The sequence below is a fragment of the Microcaecilia unicolor genome, chromosome 4 (genome assembly GCF_901765095.1).
Source record: "Microcaecilia unicolor chromosome 4, aMicUni1.1, whole genome shotgun sequence".
NCBI classification, from domain to species: domain Eukaryota; kingdom Metazoa; phylum Chordata; class Amphibia; order Gymnophiona; family Siphonopidae; genus Microcaecilia; species Microcaecilia unicolor.
In genome coordinates, this window is record NC_044034.1 from 281,676,583 (window position 1) to 281,694,796 (window position 18,214).

General features: G+C 42.9%; 1 long non-coding RNA gene across 1 annotated transcript; it reads right to left on the reverse strand.

Annotated features, from left to right (window-relative positions):
- Nucleotides 1-7,278: 7,278 nt before the first annotated feature.
- On the reverse strand, nucleotides 7,279-11,897 carry LOC115468066. The gene is made up of 3 exons (XR_003941816.1): nucleotides 11,343-11,897; nucleotides 11,099-11,103; nucleotides 7,279-7,290 (listed from the first exon to the last, which is right to left on the reverse strand). It is a non-coding gene; the product is annotated as an uncharacterized LOC115468066 (long non-coding RNA).
- Between the last annotated feature and the right edge of the window lie 6,317 nt (nucleotides 11,898-18,214).

An 18,214-nucleotide genomic window follows, 5' to 3' on the forward strand; every position in this document is an offset into this window, starting at 1 on the left:
AAATAGAATAAAATAAAACAGAGAAAAGAAAATAAGACCATACCTTTTTTATTGGACTAACAATACATTTTGTGATTAGGTTTCAAAGGTAGCCCTTTGTCAGATCAGAAATAAGCAAATGTTGATAAATAACAGTGTATATAAGTGAAACATCAAAGCACTTCAGTGACAGTCTAACATGATGAGGGTGGGGTGGGTTAGGTGAGGGACAGGAAGAGTCGGGTGGATGAGGTACAGGGAGATAAGAGAGTGACAAAGCAGTAGAATTTTATGGTTTATAATGGGCTAGAAAACTCAGATCTTTGTTAAGTCCTGTCTGGTGGGTGCCAAAATATTTAATCATTCTGACTTCAAAGGTCTTACATTCCTGTATTGTTTTAAAATTACCTTTTAGTATTCTCACCGTAAAATCATTGGTACAATGTTCCGGTTCTGTAAAGTGCTGCCCCACAGGATATTTTAAAAATAGGCTCACTGAACACAAAGCCTTTTGTAAAATATACATAAGAACATGTGTTCTGTCCTCTGACAGCCTCGCACTAGTTTATAATGTGATCCTAAAATGTGTTTAATGCCTTTACTGTTATTCTCATGTCTAAGGACTATCATTGCTGCAGTTCTCACTCTGCAAAGGTACTTGAGCAAGGCATTGTGTGTAATGTAGTAGTTCACAAGCAATACAACCACACTTGATTGGCTGTGTAAGAACTGTTACCACTGGCTGTGAGTCTGCCCAGACCTCCTCTCTCTCTCTCTGCCAAGCTTGGCTTTTTTGTCTTCCTGCTATCATTTCCTGGTCATTCTCACTATCTCTGTCCTGGGAGGTCAGCCAGGCATGACCTTTCCCTCCAATCGAGGGCCGCCCTCTTGGACCACCCTTGCCACTCTATGGCAGGCTCTGTCCCAATTGGTCTTTAACTCCTCCTCCCTGGGCTTGTGAGACTTCTTGACCCCCCCTTGCCTCTCTGGCCATGAGGCATTTACCATCTTGCTTCTGACCAGTACTTGTCCTGCTCCTGACTCCCTGGAATGAACCTAGGTTTTTACCTTGAAAATATCTCCTCCATAATGAGATATCACACATTCCAGTCACCCAGCTTTGAACCATTTCTACCTGTCAACTATCTTTCTCCCCTGCAATAAAGCTATCTCTCCTCAGATCTCCACCTCCAACAGCTCTCAGATGAAGGAGTCTCTGTGCCCTGGAGCAGCACTTCTGAACATCTGTCTGTGAGTAAATTATCTGATTTATTCAAATAAAAGAGGCTTCATAAAAATAATAGAGACTCCAGGTGTGACTGTGTGCCAAGATATTGAGACTTTAACTTAACAAGCCTCAAGAGTCTTAACAACATGCAGGAGTACACATACATTCGCTGACACGTTCAGTGGGAACAACAATATTACAAATGAAGAACACAATGCAAAACAGAGTGGCTTCACACAGGAGTACTTTTACTAAGCTGCGGTATAAAGTGGTCTTAGCATGCCCTTACGTGAGTTTTTCCCACATGCTAAGGTAATTTTTACTGTAGCAGTAAAATGGATGGTTTTCTATTTCTCCTATTAATGGCCATGTGTTAATGATTGTTTGGCGCCTTTTCCTGGTGTTTCGCTCCGCATCAGGAACTTCTCCGGTTTTGAGGGTGGACTTTTAATATATGCAGTCATTGTTCTTTATCCAGCAACCTGTACATTGAATGATGTTTCCTTGAATTGACCTCTGAGGTAAGCGTTAGTTTATGACGAAACACAGCCCATGTCGGGTCATTAATAAAGTCCACTTATTCCAATCTTGAGAGCCCTTTGTGCTTTTCTCTGGATTCCCCTTGTGCTAATGTTCATCGTTTAGGGGTCCTAATAGATTTAGCGAACAGGTTTAGCACATGCTAATGATTAACACTTGCTAAATGATAAGACAATGATAGGAATATACCCCTGGATTCTATGTAGTGTGCCCAGAGATTTGCGCTGACATCAGCACAGATTCTGTAACAATGCACATACCCTAACAAGCTTAACAAGCTAATGAGCACTGATAACAGCACTTAATAAGCAATAATGAGCACAAATTGGCACTGATTAGAATTTAGGCGCACAACTCGCTAAGCATATTCTGTAACAATGTGCGCCGAACTTCCAATGCACACAGGCAAAAAGGGGTGTGGCTATGAGCAGGGAAATGGGCATTTTGTAAGTGTTGTGAAATTTACACGCCTAGTTATAGAATCTTGCCCAATGTGCCTAAATCTACATGCCGGGATTTATGTCACACTTTCATTGGTGTAAATGGATGCACGTAGATTTAGGTGCTGAAATATCAACTAAGTGTATTCTATAATCGGTACCTAAATCTAGGCAATATGCTTGGTTGGCTCCCTCTATGATAAAAGATATTTTTTAGTATGTGGTTTGCGCACACCAATCAGAATATTACCGCAGGATGCTCATCATATAAGACAGTAAACCCTGTTAAGCTGTGGTAAGTGTGTGCTAGTGCTTACCACAGCTTAGTAAAAGGACTCCACAGAATATTATATATATATAAACAGTAGTATCTATATATATATATTTAAGTGTAAGGCTATGGAGCTCATTTTCGAAAGAGAAAAATGTCTAAAAAGTGGCATAAAGCAGCATTTCAATATTTTCAAAACCAATTTTAGATGTTTTTCTATGAAGTCCGTCAGAAGTACGTTTAAAACACAAGGGGGTGTGTTGGGAGCGTGTTAAAGGCGGGATTTGGGCGTTCCTAAGACTTGGACATTTTACAGCCATAATGGAACAAAACAAAACCATCCAGGACTAAAACTAAGACGTTTTGAGCTAGACCTGTTTTTATAATGAATAAGGCACAAAAGGGTGCCCTAAATGACCAGATGACCACTGGAAGGAATCAGGGGTGACCCCCAATACCCCCCACTGGTCACTGACCCCTTCCCACCCCCACCCCCCAAATGTGAATAAAATATGACTTCCCAGCCTCTGTGACAGCCTCAGATGTTAGAGCCAGGTCTAATAAAGCAGCATGCAGGTCCCTGGAGTAGTGTAGTGGCCAGTGCAGTGCACTATGGAGTGGGGGACTGAGGTCCCTATCTCCATCTATCTGTCACATTTGTGGTGGAAACTGTTAGCCCTCCACAACTCACCAGAAACCCACTGTACCTACATATAGGTGCACCCTTCACCATAAGGGCTATTGTAGTGGTGTACAGTTGGGGGTAGTGGGTTTTGGGTAGGTTTTGAGGGGCTCAGCAGACAAAATAAGGGAGCAACGGTGCGATGTATCTGGGAGTAAGTTTTTGAAGTCCACTGCAGTGCCCCCTAGGGTGCCCCATTTGTCTCCTGGTCATGGGGACCAGTCTACTAAAAATGCTGGCTCCTCCTACATCCCAATGACTTGATTTTGAGCGTTTTGCACTTGGACTTTTTTTTTTTTTTAATGAACCAAAAAACAAAGCATCCAAATCACAAAACCTTGTTCAAAACAGCATTTTTTGAAAAAAAAGATAGACCTTTTTCTTTTTGAAAATGACCTTCATTACTATTTAGATTTTGGATGTTTTTTGCAAAACATCCAAAGTCGGACTTAGACCTCATATCGAAGAAGCACATACAAGAGAAACCAACTAAGGAGCTGAGAATAAATCTCAAATATTTGCCTTTTCAAGGTGTTTCTTTAAGGCCAGAGAGAAAAGCACAATGGCCCCCTTATACTTCAAAACCCCAGAATCAAATGAGCAGTTATTCACACTTATGTATGATTTAGAGGAGGCGTAAATGTCAAATGTTCATCATAAGTAACATAGTAGATGATAGCAGATAAAGACCTATATGGTTCATCCAGTCTGCTCAACAACATAAACTCATAGTATAAGGTATGATACATACATGATCTTGATTTGTCCTTGCTATTTTCAGGGCACAGATCATAGAAGTCTCCCCTGCATGGGCATTGTTTTCCAGTTATGGAAGCTGAATCTATCCAACCACAATCGGGGCATAGACTGTAAAGTCTGCTCAACATTGGCTTTGCTTCCCAATTACTGGTGTTTCCATCCAATCGCTAAGTTTGTTTGGTTCCACACCTTCTATACAGAATTCCTTTGTGTTTATCCCACACATTTTTGAATTCCATTACAGTTTTCATCTCTACCATCTCCTGCGGAAGGGCATTCCAGGTATCTACACCCTACATAAGTAAAAGTGTTGCCATATTGGGACATACTGAAGGTCCATCATGCCCAGTATCCTGTTTCCAACAGTGGCCAATCCAGGTAACAAGTACCTGACAAGATCCCAAAACAGTACATTTTATGTTGCTTATCCTAGAAATAAGCAGTGGATTTTCCCCAAATCCATTTTAATAATGGCTTATGGACTTTTAGGAAGTAATCAAAAATCTTTTTTAAACCCCGCTAAGCTAACTGCTTTTACCACATTCTCTGGCAACGAATTCCAGAGTTTAATTACATGTAAGAAATATTTTCTCTGATTCGTTTTAAACTTAGTACTTTGTAGCTTCATTGCGTGCCCCCTAGTCCTAGTATTTTTTTGAAAGAGTAAACAAGCGAATCATATCTACCCGTTCCACTCCACTCATTATTTTATATACCTCTATCACATCTCCATTCAGCCATCTTTTTCCCAAGCTAAAGAACCATAGCTGTTTCATCCTTTCCTCATAGGGAAGTCATCCCATCCCCTTTATCATTTTCGTCACCCTTCTCTGTACCTTTTCTAATTCCACTATATCTTTTTTGAGAAACAGTGACCAGAATTGCAGACACAAAGGAATCACATCCTCATTTTTAGTTTACATTCCTTTCCTAATAATGCCTAACTTTCTATTTGCTTTCTTTGCTGCTGCCACACACTGAGCAGAGGGTTTCAAAGTATCATCAATGATGACTCCTACATCCTTTTTCTGGTCAGTGACTCCTAACTCAGAACCTTGCATCACGTAGCGATAGTTCGGGGTCCTCTTTCCCACATGCATCACTTTGCACTTGCTCATATAAACATCATCTGCCATTTGGATGCCCAGTCTTGTAAGGTCGTCTTGTAATTTTTCACAATCCTCTTGAAGGAATGGATCCTCAGGAGCTTAACCGAGATTGGATAGCAGAGCCGGTAGTGGGAGATGGGGCTGGAGGTTGGGAGGCGGGGATAGTGCTGGGCAGACTTATACGGTCTGTGCCAGAGCCGGTGGTGGGAGGCAGGACTGGAGGTCGGGAAGCAGGGATAGTGCTGGGCAGACTTATACGGTCTGTGCCAGAGCCAGTGGTGGGAGGCAGGACTGGAGGTTGGGAGGCAGGTATAGTGCTGGGCAGACTTATACGGTCTGTGCCAGAGCCGGTGGTGGGAGGTGGGACTGGAGGTTGGGAGGCAGGGATAGTGCTGGGCAGACTTATACGGTCTGTGCCAGAGCCGGTGGTTGGGAGGCAGGGATAGTGCTGGGCAGACTTATACGGTCTGTGCCCTGAAGAGCACAGGTACAAATCAAAGTAGGGTATACACAAAAAGTAGCACACATGAGTTGTCTTGTTGGGCAGACTGGATGGACCGTGCAGGTCTTTTTTCTGCCATCATCTACTATATTACTATGTTACTATGATTTACAACTTTGAATAACTTTGTGTCATCAGCAAATTTAATTACCTCACTAGTTATTCCCATATCTAGATCATTTATAAATATTTTTAAAAGCTGCTGTCCCAAAACTGACCCCTGCGGAACCCCACTATCTACCCTTCTCCATTGAGAATACTGACCATTTAACCCTACTCTCTGTTTTCTATCCTTAACCAGTTTTTAATCCACAATAGAACAATATCTCCTATCCCATGACTTTCCAATTTCCTCTGGAGTCTTTCATGAGGTACTTTGTCAAATACCTTTTGAAAATCCAGATACACAATATTGACCGGCTCACCTTTATCTACATGTTTGTTCACCCCTTCAAAGAAATGTAGTAGATTGGTGAGGCAAGATTTCCCTTCACTAAATCAACATTGGCTTTGTCTCATTAATGCATGCTTTTGAATATGTTCTGTAATTCTATTCTTTATAATAGTCTCTACCATTTTACCTGGCACTGACGTCAAGCTCACTGGTCTGTAGTTTCCCGAATCACCTCTGGAGTGGAGAAGTGGCCTAGTGGTTAGGGTGGTGGACTTTGGTCCTGAGGAACTGAGTTTAATTCCCACTTCAGGCACAAGCAGCTCCTTGTGACTCTGGGTAAGTCACTTAACCCTCCATTGCCCCATATAAGCCGCATTGAGCCTGCCATGAGTGGGAAAGCATGGAGTACAAATGTAACAAAAAAAAAAAATTGGCATTACGTTGGCCACCCTCCAACCTTCCGGTACCATGCATGATTTTAAAGATAAATTACATATTACTAACAAAAGTTCTTCCTGACATTATTCCTGAGTCAGCCCTCCTGTAACCTAAGTTCATGTCCTCTAGTTCTACCAGCTTCCTGTCTCTGGGAAAGTTTATTTGTAAATTAATACCTTTCAAATATTTCAATGTTTATATCATATCACCCCGGTCTCTTCTTTCCTCCAGGGTATACATGTTCAGGTCCTCAAATCTCTCCTTATATGTCTTGCAATGCAATCTCCTTACCATTTTGGTCGCATTTCTCTTTTTATGTCCTTAGCAAGATACGCCCTTCAAAACTGAACACAATACTCCAAGTGGGGCCTCACCAATGATTTCTACAGGGGCATCAGCACCTCCTTTCATCTGCTGGTTATACTCCTCTCTATGCAGCCAAGCATCCTTCTGGCCGTAGCTACTACCTTGTCACATTGTTTCGTCACCTTGAAATCTTCAGACACCAAGGTCCCTCTCCAGAGCTGTGCTTATCAATTTCTCTCTTCCTATCTAGTACTAGTTGCCAACGTGAACTGTGAGCAACATCTTTGGAACCAAATTTATGTGGATTTTGGATTTATGGACTTGTAATGTTGGATAATTAGACTCACTTGAAAGCATCACATCAGAAAAAACATTGCACACTCTGGATTGATGATTGTGAGAACTACACCTCATGAATGTGTCTACTCCCTCCAGGGTATCCACTCTATTGGCTATCTTCGTGTCATCTGCAAAAAGGCAAACCTTTCCTTCCAAACCATCAGCAATATTTCTCACAAATATATTAAACAGAATAGGCCCCAGCACCGACCCCTGAGGAACTCCACTGCTCACCTTCCTTTCCTACAAGCAGATTCCATTTACCACCAACCTCTGCCACCTGTTGGTCAACCAGTTTCCTATCTAGTTCACTACTTTTGGTCATAAGTTAAGCCCTTTCAGAGTATTCTCGAGTCTTCTGTGGGGGACTGTATCAAAGGCTTTGCTGAAATCCAAGTAGATTACATTTAGTGCACGTCCTTCATCCGGTTCTTTGGTCACCAGTCAAAGAGGTCAATAAGATTCGTTTGGCAGGATTTTCCCTGCCAAAAGCCATGTTGCCTTGGGTCCTGTAACCCATTGATTTCTAGAAAGTTAACTATCATTTCCTTCAGCAGTGACTCCATTATTTTTCCTACCACCGACGTGAGACTTACCGGTCTGTAGTTTTCCACTTCTTCCCTGTCTCCACTTTTGTGAAGAGGAACCACATCCGCTTGTTTCCAATCTCGACAAACCTCTCCCATTTCTTAAGATCTATTAAATAAGTGCCCCTTTTACTAAGCCATGTAGGCACCAATACACGCCCAACATGCGCCAAAATGGAGTTATCACACCACTACCGCGTGGCTCTTATGGTAATTTCATTTTTTGTGCACATCCGCTACGTGTGTCTGAAAAATAATTTTTATTTTTGGACACGCTCCAATGGCATCTGACACGAGTAGGTTCTTACTGCCCAAATTCTTTATCACTAGGTATATGGCTGGCGGTAAGGTCTGAGACCCAAAATGGATGCACAGCAATTTTGATTTTGCCGCACGTCCATTTTCGGGGAAAAAAGAGGCTTTTTTATAGGTGCGGTGAAAAATGATTCTGCACGTCCAAAATCAGCATCTACACTACCGCAAGCCACTGTTCAGTGCACCTTTGTAAAAGGACCCCTAAGTGTCTTCAGTACCATCCAATTCCATCACTTTGTTTACTTTTAATTTAGCTAGTTCCTCACAAACACAGTTTTCAGAAAATAATTTAAAGTCTACTTCACTTCCATTTCAGTTCTGTGATTCCACTCCCAGCCTTTCATCTGTGAACACAGAACAGAAATATTTGTCATGCAACTCCGCTTTACCTTTATCTCCTTGAGCTCTGGATCTCACTCAGTTTCTGCTGATCATGTATGAGGTAGAGATTCTTTGTTCATCTATTTAAAAAATCTGTTTAAAAAGTATTTGTATATGTGTGCTTGTTTTTATAAAGAAGTAAAAATGCAAATTCTATTGATCATTTATGAGCTAGAAACCCTTTGTTGATCTGGAATTATTTCATTAACTGATCCATTTTTTTTAAAGTTCAGTTTTAAAAGTCTTTACATGTGCATTTTTGTCTATTTTTTAAAAAATTTTCATTTATATGAATGTATAGCTCAATGCAGGCAGAACATTGAAACCTGATAATTTACAGTTCATTTTCTCTTTGAAAGTTTTTTTTTGGAACTTTTTTTGTCTAATAAATATATTTTTGTATATTTTGTAAAACTTAGTTGGAAAATTATTCAAAAGTGCTTATCCAGGAAGTAGCACAGACTCTCAAGATAAGTATTGCTGATCAGGGACAGTCATTGAATTTCGGTGGCATTATCCAGATAGCACCAGGGTGGTCCTTGAGTGAAGCAAGGCTAGTCCAGGAGTTATCTAGTTAGCAGCAATATTCAGTCAGCCAAAAGGCTGAATATCATCTTCATCTGGATAGGATTCCTATTACTGCCTTCTCTGGGTATGAGTATTTAGCTCCAGCAACCATCCAGATTCCAGCACTGAATATCCAGATTTATTTTAGCCATGGCTGTTGGCATTGTAGGAAAAAAAACACTGTCCATCCTAAGGGGTCCTTTTACTAAGGTGTGCTGAAAAGTGGCCTGCACTGGTGTAGATTCATGTATTGGATGCATGCAGGTCCATTTTTCAGCGCACCTGCAAAAAAGGCCTTTTTTAGCCGAAAATGCACTTGCGGCAAAATAAAAATTGGCATGCGTCCATTTTGGGCCTGAGATCTCACCCGCCTGTCCTGCGAACAACACAAAGTTCAATTATCCCTCTGATATGTGGTCGTGTGAGCCGAGGTTTACTATGTGCAGCTCACAAAAAGACAAAGAGGGGCATAATTGAACGAAAACGTCTATCTCCATGGCCGTTTATCTCCGAGAACGGGTCCGTGAAGGGGCGGACCGAACCGTATTTTCGAAAAAAAATAGACGTCCATATTTTATTCGACAATTTGTGAGCTGGGTGTTTTTGTTTTTCAGTGATAATGGAAAATGAAAGCGCCCAGCTCAAAAACGAATAAATCCAAGGCATTTGTTCGTGGGAGGGGCCAGGATTCATAGTGCACTGGTCCCCCTCACATGCCAGGACACCAACCGGGCACCCTAGGGGGCACTTTTACAAAAACAAAAAAAAAAGGTAAAAGAGCTCCCAGGTGCATAGCACCCTTCCCTTGTGTGTTGAGCCCCCCAAATCCCCCTCAAAACCCACTGCCCACAAGTCTACACCATTATTATAGCCCTAAGGGGTGAAGGGGGGCACCTACATGTGGGTACAGTGGGTTTGGGGGGTTGGACGACTAATAAGCATTAAGCAGCACAATTGTAACAGGTAGGGGGGGTGGGCCTGGGTCCACCTGCCTGAAGTCCACTGCACCCCCTAACAACTGCTCCAGGGACCTGCATACTGCTGCCAGGGAGGTGGGTATGTCATTTGAGGGTGAAAATAAAAAGTTGTGAAACATCATTTTTTGTGGTGGGAGGGGGTTAGTGACCACTGGGGGAGTCAGGGGAGGTCATCCCCGATTCCCTCTGGGGGTAATCTGGTCATTTAGGGCACTTTTTGGGGCCTTATTCGTGAAAAAACAGGGTCCAGGAAAAGTGCCCTAAATTCTAGCTACAGACGCATACTTTTTTCCATAACATTGACATTCGCACCTCAGTCAGACCATTTAATACCACACTCCGTATAGATATAATAAACACCATAACACATTCTCGTGGAATAAAATTTGGCTGCAGCTTTATTCACCAACATTAATAAATAATTCAACTTCAACACTTAACATCTTCTTAGCCACAAAATCTTTCATCATAAGGTAAAGTGCCCAGATCGGTTTTTTTAAATAGAGCTAAGCCATTCGGTAACGAAACTGGCTCTCCCTTTCTCCGTATTATCCCCTTCTACCCTGTGACTTACGGTGCCGTCAAGCCACATCTTACCCGTGGTGGTTCCGCACACGAGTTCCTTTACTTCCATATATTTCACAATATTCATTTCAAATATTCATGTAACCGTCTCTGGTGCCTCTCTACCCCTCCTACAGGCACCCCCTTAAAAGCTGCTACCAGTCACCCCCAACTCTACCACCCCTCTTTAAACCCCTCCTTCACTAACCAACCCCACCTTTCAAACACCCCCCCCAATCAACCCTACCCATCGGGTGGGCTGGGAAGGGTCATAAAAAACTACCTCCTAACCACCCTCACCCTTTCCTACCTACCCACCCAATACTTTTTCGCGCCAGAAACTCCTTACCTATCTCCCTTTTTCCACCAATCACTATCTTGCTTCATTCACCAATCCTCTTCCTTCCTTTAGTTGCTATCCTACCTCACTTTACCTTCACCTATCACTCCCTATCCCTCCCCCTATTCCCCCTCCCCCACCCACTTCTTCCCCTCTTACTGCTGCCTGACTGCCTCAGTCAATGTTATTACCCTCACACCTTAGTCTGTGAGGGCTTCTTAACATTGACATTCGCACCTCAGTCAGACCATTTAATACCACACTCCGTATAGATATAATAAACACCATAACACATTCTCGTGGAATAAAATTTGGCTGCAGCTTTATTCACCAACATTAATAAATAATTCAACTTCAACACTTAACATCTTCTTAGCCACAAAATCTTTCATCATAAGGTAAAGTGCCCAGATCGGTTTTTTTAAATAGAGCTAAGCCATTCGGTAACGAAACTGGCTCTCCCTTTCTCCGTATTATCCCCTTCTACCCTGTGACTTACGGTGCCGTCAAGCCACATCTTACCCGTGGCGGTTCCGCACACGAGTTCCTTTACTTCCATATATTTCACAATATTCATTTCAAATATTCATGTAACCGTCTCTGGTGCCTCTCTACCCCTCCTACAGGCCACAAGCGGTGACAGATTATATCTTGTCACCGCTCCCCATAACTGCAGCTGCTGCCAAATCCTTTTTTTAAACAATCCTCCAAAAGATCTTGGATAGTACTCAGAAATATATCCAACCCAATTTCAGACAAATGAACCCCATCCTTTCTATATAAACCTGCGCAATCCACAGAAATCAATTCATGCACCATTACCAAACCACCCATTCGCCCCATAAATTTAGAAACTTCACTATTAACTCTCCTCCGTAAACGCTCAATACCCTTTTGATTATATGCCCCCTTCCACACGCGTCGTGGGATAATATGTGACCAAACCAGTAACGCTTCAGGAAAATATGACATCACAGCTAATAATTCAGTTTTCATCACACGAATTAAATCAACACCCTTTACATTACACAAATCATTTCCCCCCAAATGTATGAAAATTAAAACTGGTGATGAAAATCTCCTTGCTTGAAGTAATGTCGGTACCATCTGCTGCCAAGTCATGCCACGAATGGCCAACCAGCGGATCCGGATACCAAATTCAACCAGTCCCAAGTTGGCTCCCCACTTGGACTCCCGTGCATGCTTGTGCGCCCAGAAGACATACGAATGGCCACAAATCCACACACATATATCTGGAGGCAATACATCTGCAAAAAAAAAAAAAAACTAAAACAATTAACATACAATACTCCCTTTCTGAGTCCGCACATACCCTTTATATCTATTGGAACGCCACCTCCCCAAACGCTGAATTAACTCCACCGAACCCCCATCCTGCGCTGCATTGGAAGCCGCACCAATTCTAAAGGAGTGCGTCCCATAATCCTTAGGCTCCAAACCCATATACTCTAAACCTTTCTTCAATACAGCTGCAAACTGGTACCTAGTCAATGGCAAACCAGTCTGATGCACCAACCAAATCTCCCCACCCACTGGTCGTACTCCTTGGTAATCCACTGCACATTGAACCGGACAAAATTCCAAGCACTTAGCTGCTCGTAAAGTAATCCATTTACCTTTTCCCTCCTGATCTGTCTTTGACTTGCGTAAATATAAACGCAACAGACCTTTCTCCACTATAACATCTCTGCTCCGCAGACCCCCATCATCCATTACCCTCCTAGAAGTCACCACCAATTCTCCCACTCTGCACGCTGCAAAGAAAGCCACCACAAATGCCACTTGAAATAATCGCACCTCGTATGCTGAAAAGCAAATGTGCGGTAAAATCATACATAACTGCACAACCTGCGCATAGAACAGTGGGCGTCTCACCCTTGCCATGCCTGTTCTCCTTTCTTCTCTGGAATAACCACACAATAACTTGCGAATCAAATAGGACCCAGCTGGATCTTTCCAACCCAGCACTTTAGACACAAATGCAATCGCCGCCATCGTCTGAGAAACTATCCCAAACGACCATTTTTTGGTCATTGCCCAAGGAAGAAATCTGACCACTCTCTCCTCCTCGATTGGCATAATCAATTCCAACTGATTGTCTTCCAGAAATGCTAAAAAACGACGCCAGCCCACTCCATAAGCTTTCCAAGTATTCGGAGCTAAGGCCTTCATCAACAGAGATTCACAACCTCCTGAAAATTGGACCACAAATCTTCTGACATCCTTGTAGGCTCCCAATCTGCTAATGGCGCCAAAGCTCTGAAACGATGTAGCTGTAAACGAGACAAAGCATCCGCAATCTCATTACACACTCCTGGCACATGTCTGGCAGTTAACCAAACATTGAGTTGCAGACATTTTAGCACAATTAACCTCAACAACTCCACTAACAAAGGACAACGCGAAGATTGCTTATTAATCGCCCAGACCACTGACATATTATCAGAATAAAAGGCAATCCTTTTATTACTCAATTGGGCCCCCCATAAACACAGGGCCACCCAAATTGGAAATAATTCCAACAAAGCAATATTTGCACACCAACCCTTCTCCTTCCACCATGGAGGCCAAGCTTCCGCACACCAAGCACCTCTGAAATAAATTCCAAATCCCCTCTCCCCCGAAGCGTCAGTAAATAATTGTAGATCAACATTAGAAACTAAAGCCTCCTGCCAAATGCATATGCCATTAAATTCTGATAAAAATTGCTTCCAAATCATCAAATCTGCCCTCACTGCCTGCGTTAAACGCACCCTAAAATGCTTCTTTCTCAAACCAACTGACAATAATGCTAACCGTCTGGAAAATATCCGCCCCATTGGAATTACCCGCGTTGCAAAATTAAAATGACCCAGCAATGACTGGATTTCTCTCAAAGTCACCTTACCCTTATTACACACCTGATCAATCTCGTCACGCAACGCAATGATTTTGTTGTCTGGCAGACGCGATTCCATCTGAACCGAGTCTAACTCAATTCCCAAAAACACCAACTTGGTAACAGGTCCCTCACTTTTATCCAGTGCCAAAGGCACACCAATTTCCCTTGCCACTGTACTAAATGCTGACATCAGCGAAGCACACTGATCTGAATTCTGAGGACCCACAAATAGAAAATCGTCCAAGTAATGAACGATAGAATCCAAACCACTAACCTGCTCCACCACCCAGTGTAAAAATGTTGCAAATGCCTCAAAATAATTGCATGAAATCGAGCACCCCATAGGCAAACATTTATCAAAATAAAATTTTCCTTCAAATGTAAACCCCAGCAACCAAAATGCAGTTGGATGAACTGGCAACAAACGAAAAGCTGACTCAATGTCCGCTTTTCCCATCAAGGCACCCCGTCCTAACTGCCTCAACCAATCTACAGCCTGCTCAAAACTTGCATATTGCACAGTACACAACTCGGGATCTATGAAGGCATTAACCCCACAACCCTCCGGGTATGATAAATTATGAATTAACCGGAAGGTACCCGGAGCTTTTTTCGGTATCACACCCAATGGGGATAGCACCAAATTCTGAATTGGAGGGTTCTCAAACGGCCCAGCTATACGACCGAGACTTAACTCCTTCAACAACTTCCTCCTAACCACCTCAGCATTCTGACCCACCGATGCAGAATTTTTACACTTATGATCCAAAATCGGACCTTCAAACGGGATCGGAAAACCTTCCGCAAAACCCACCCACAATAAATATGCATCATTCCCCAATGGATACCGTACCAACCATCTTTCCAGAGCCATCAATTTAATGGGAGAAGGGGCCTTACATTCAGAAACCTGATCCACTCGGGATTCCTCCACGCCCCAATCGTCCTCGACTCGCAAATCCCCCCCTGGGACATTTAAACACGGGGTGCAAACCTTGACAGCCGCTGCACCAATGCTTGAATCTGCAGAAAGGCCGACTACATCTTCCTGCATTAAATTGGAAACAAGCATTAATGGGAATACCCCCTCTTCCCCCAGGCCCAATTCCTCCTCCTCCTGTTGTGCCAAAATTACCGGCTCGCCACCCACCAACTCCCGCGGTGCTTGCCACTGAGCCACTGCCAAACCCGGGAAATCCGACAGGGGCTCCCGTACGAAAGGGGGTATTAACCGACGGTGTAAAGTTAGCAATCCACAAATCAACATCACGTACACCCCAACTTTCCGATTTGTCCTTTGCTAAACTCCTTCTGAACTGCTCATCATAATTAGCCCAAGCCCAACCTCCATACATTTTATACGCTCTTAGAATAAGATCACAATAACTCAATAAACCTGGATACAGCGCCGGTTTCTGACCCCCAAGCACACTAGCAAAAACATGAAAACTCAGCATCCAATTCATAATTGTCTTTGATACTCTCCCTTTCTTCTTTTTTCCCTCGTCTTTTCCCCCTTCCTTCCCCACATAACTATCTTTATCATGCGCAAGCAGAGCAAATAAATCAATATATTTACCTCGCAAAATTCTCTGCCGCCATTTTACAGATAAAGCACAATCCAAAGGTGCAATATTACATAAAGTGTGCCCCTTCCTAGAAACTGCACACCCCCCTACCATCAAATTACTCCCCATACCCCTGGCCTCATTCCCCATATTCCTTTCCTCCTCCTCAGAAGAAGAGGAAGTCGACCCGGATGACTCCCAAGAATCCGATGACTCCCACACCTGTAGTGGGTCTCCTAAACCTCCCCTCCTCTGCCTTTTTTCCCTATCCAATCTCTTTACTACATGACACAAACTGCGCAAAAATTTTTTATTCTTTAATTTCTTCCTCAAACTCTTACCACTAACCCTTTTTGAACGACTACTCCGTTTTCTACCCCCCTCCTGAACATCCCTTCCCTCACTCCCAACTGACGACACGGCCATACATATATCCTCCAACTCACCAATGCCTCTCCCAGTCGAAGGCCCCTCCAAAGGATCCTCACCAACACCGTCTCTCACTGGAACAGCACCGCACCTCTGGATACCACTGGACCAGTCCTGCACTGGAAAAGTGCCACTTGCCACCATTTCATTTCTCTCTTGCACCCGGTTGCCACCATCCAAACTCCTCATGCCCCCTTGCGGAACCACAGTGCCCCGTGTTCCACCATCCACATCCCTCACCAAACCCACTATATCATCCGCAGCACTCCTTCCATCCGCTGTTCCTATATTATGTTTCTTCCCACTCGCTTTACCCCCACTTTTTCCTACTTTTTTCGGAGCCATTCTTATACCCTAGCTCCCTTAGCCAAACCACACAACCTTCCTAACACCCAAATAAACACCAAAAACTGTACCCACAAAATACTCCTGTCCCTCAATCCTTTATACCCAAAATCCCCCCCCTCACACACGTCTCCCTCACACAAACCAAACACCCATTCACTCCAATCCTGTTTATATCCCCATCCGCAACAACCATACCTCACAAAATACTGTGCACCCTCAATCAAACTTACTTATTACCCTAACCCTCCCAACACCTTACTAAACCTCAAATTCCCACCATCCAATTCCCCACTGTTTTTTATTTTTAAATTTAACGATGCCAGCTAGATTGCCCTTTCCTCCTAGCACACACTCCCCTATTAGAACTTGGCCCCGCTCCCTCCAGCAAGCATGTCACGCTCCACACTCCTCCCTTACCGTACTCCAATGTAAAACATGCAGGGAAGCCCAGCCCCAAACTACCACTCACGTCCCTCCAAGCACACTGCTTCCAACAACCGCCGACCCACCTCACACGCCTCCAATCTCCTCCAAACAACCCGAATCCTGTGTCGCCGTTTGCGACGAAGAAACACTCCGTTTAGCTCCAAACTCCCCAACCTGCCTGCAACTCCGCTCTCCTCACAGACGCGCCGACGCGAAACCGGAAGTGAAGCGCACCTCCGCACACAGCGCTGAAGAAAACACTCTCCACTGCCCAGGTACAAATTTCGCCGTTTTCAGTGCAAATTTTAAAAGAAATTCATAAAAAACTACCTCCTAACCACCCTCACCCTTTCCTACCTACCCACCCAATACTTTTTCGCGCCAGAAACTCCTTACCTATCTCCCTTTTTCCACCAATCACTATCTTGCTTCATTCACCAATCCTCTTCCTTCCTTTAGTTGCTATCCTACCTCACTTTACCTTCACCTATCACTCCCTATCCCTCCCCCTATTCCCCCTCCCCCACCCACTTCTTCCCCTCTTACTGCTGCCTGACTGCCTCAGTCAATGTTATTACCCTCACACCTTAGTCTGTGAGGGCTTCTTTATCGGCGAAAGGTGCCCATCTCTGTTCGGGTGATAAACATGCCCCAGTCCCGCCTTCACCACGCCTCCGACACGCCCCCGTCAACTTTGTACGCTTCCGCGATGGAGTGCAGTTGAAAATGTCCAAAATCGCCTTTCCATTATACCGATTTATTTGTTTTTGTGAGATAAACGTCTATCTCCCGATTTGGGTCGAAATCTAGGCGTTTTTCTCTTTCAATTATAAGGTGGAAAGTGAACAGAAACAAACATCATCCTGAGAAAGATGTTACCGGATGAATACATTAAAGGTAAGTATTAATTTTTGTGGAAAGAATCAATTTGATTTACATCAATCTGAAACCACAAACTCTGGTAAAAATAAATATATTATTTATTTTAGTGCAAATTAATCATATTGCACTTAGTAAACTATAATTAATAATACAAGTGGGTTTAAAGCTTGAATGTTAAAAATATTATCAGTGTTTAAAGTTCCTACTGGATCCAGTGTTACACTCTAAAATATGGTTTTCTCTTCAATAGGAGTCCTTAAAATTACCAACAATCTCAGGTAAGTATTTTACATCACCATAAATGAATTCTAAATAAATTCTCTTAGTAAATTTCCATTTAACACATTTAATTTCTTTTTCCTCTATAGGAATTCCTTTGTCTCTGGTAAGTATTAATTTATCATATTTTAAATCAAATATACAGTCAAGGATTAATTAAACCTAAATTGATGTTTTTCTTTCTTAGGTTCTTGGTCCCTTAAGGTAAGAATGTGTGTATAAAACAACTGCAAATTGTCACTCTTTGAGTTTCAAAGTTCCATTAAGTTTTCTTCTCTTGAGTACTTAGCTGAACTTCCTGCTTTCTGGAGCCCTGAAGCAGTTCATCTGTATTGGAAGATGTTTCCTTGATCTTCTTCCTAAACCTGTCTTTTAAAGAAAATAACAGGAGAAATTCTATCTCCCTACTGTGTGTATCTCAGTATAAGCCTGCCTCTTTCTGGAACCTGAACTGGATCATTAATTCTTCCCTTCACCCTCACAGCCGTAGATAATTTATTATAGTTAATAACAGATTTCTGATAGTAAAATTACTTGGTTTTTATCCCTGGAGATTTACTTTCAACCTATAAAAACACAACCTTCTCCTCACAGAGACAAGTCAAAACCTTTTATGTGTAGTACAAACCTCTTATACTTTTTAGTACCTTCCCCTCTAAAAT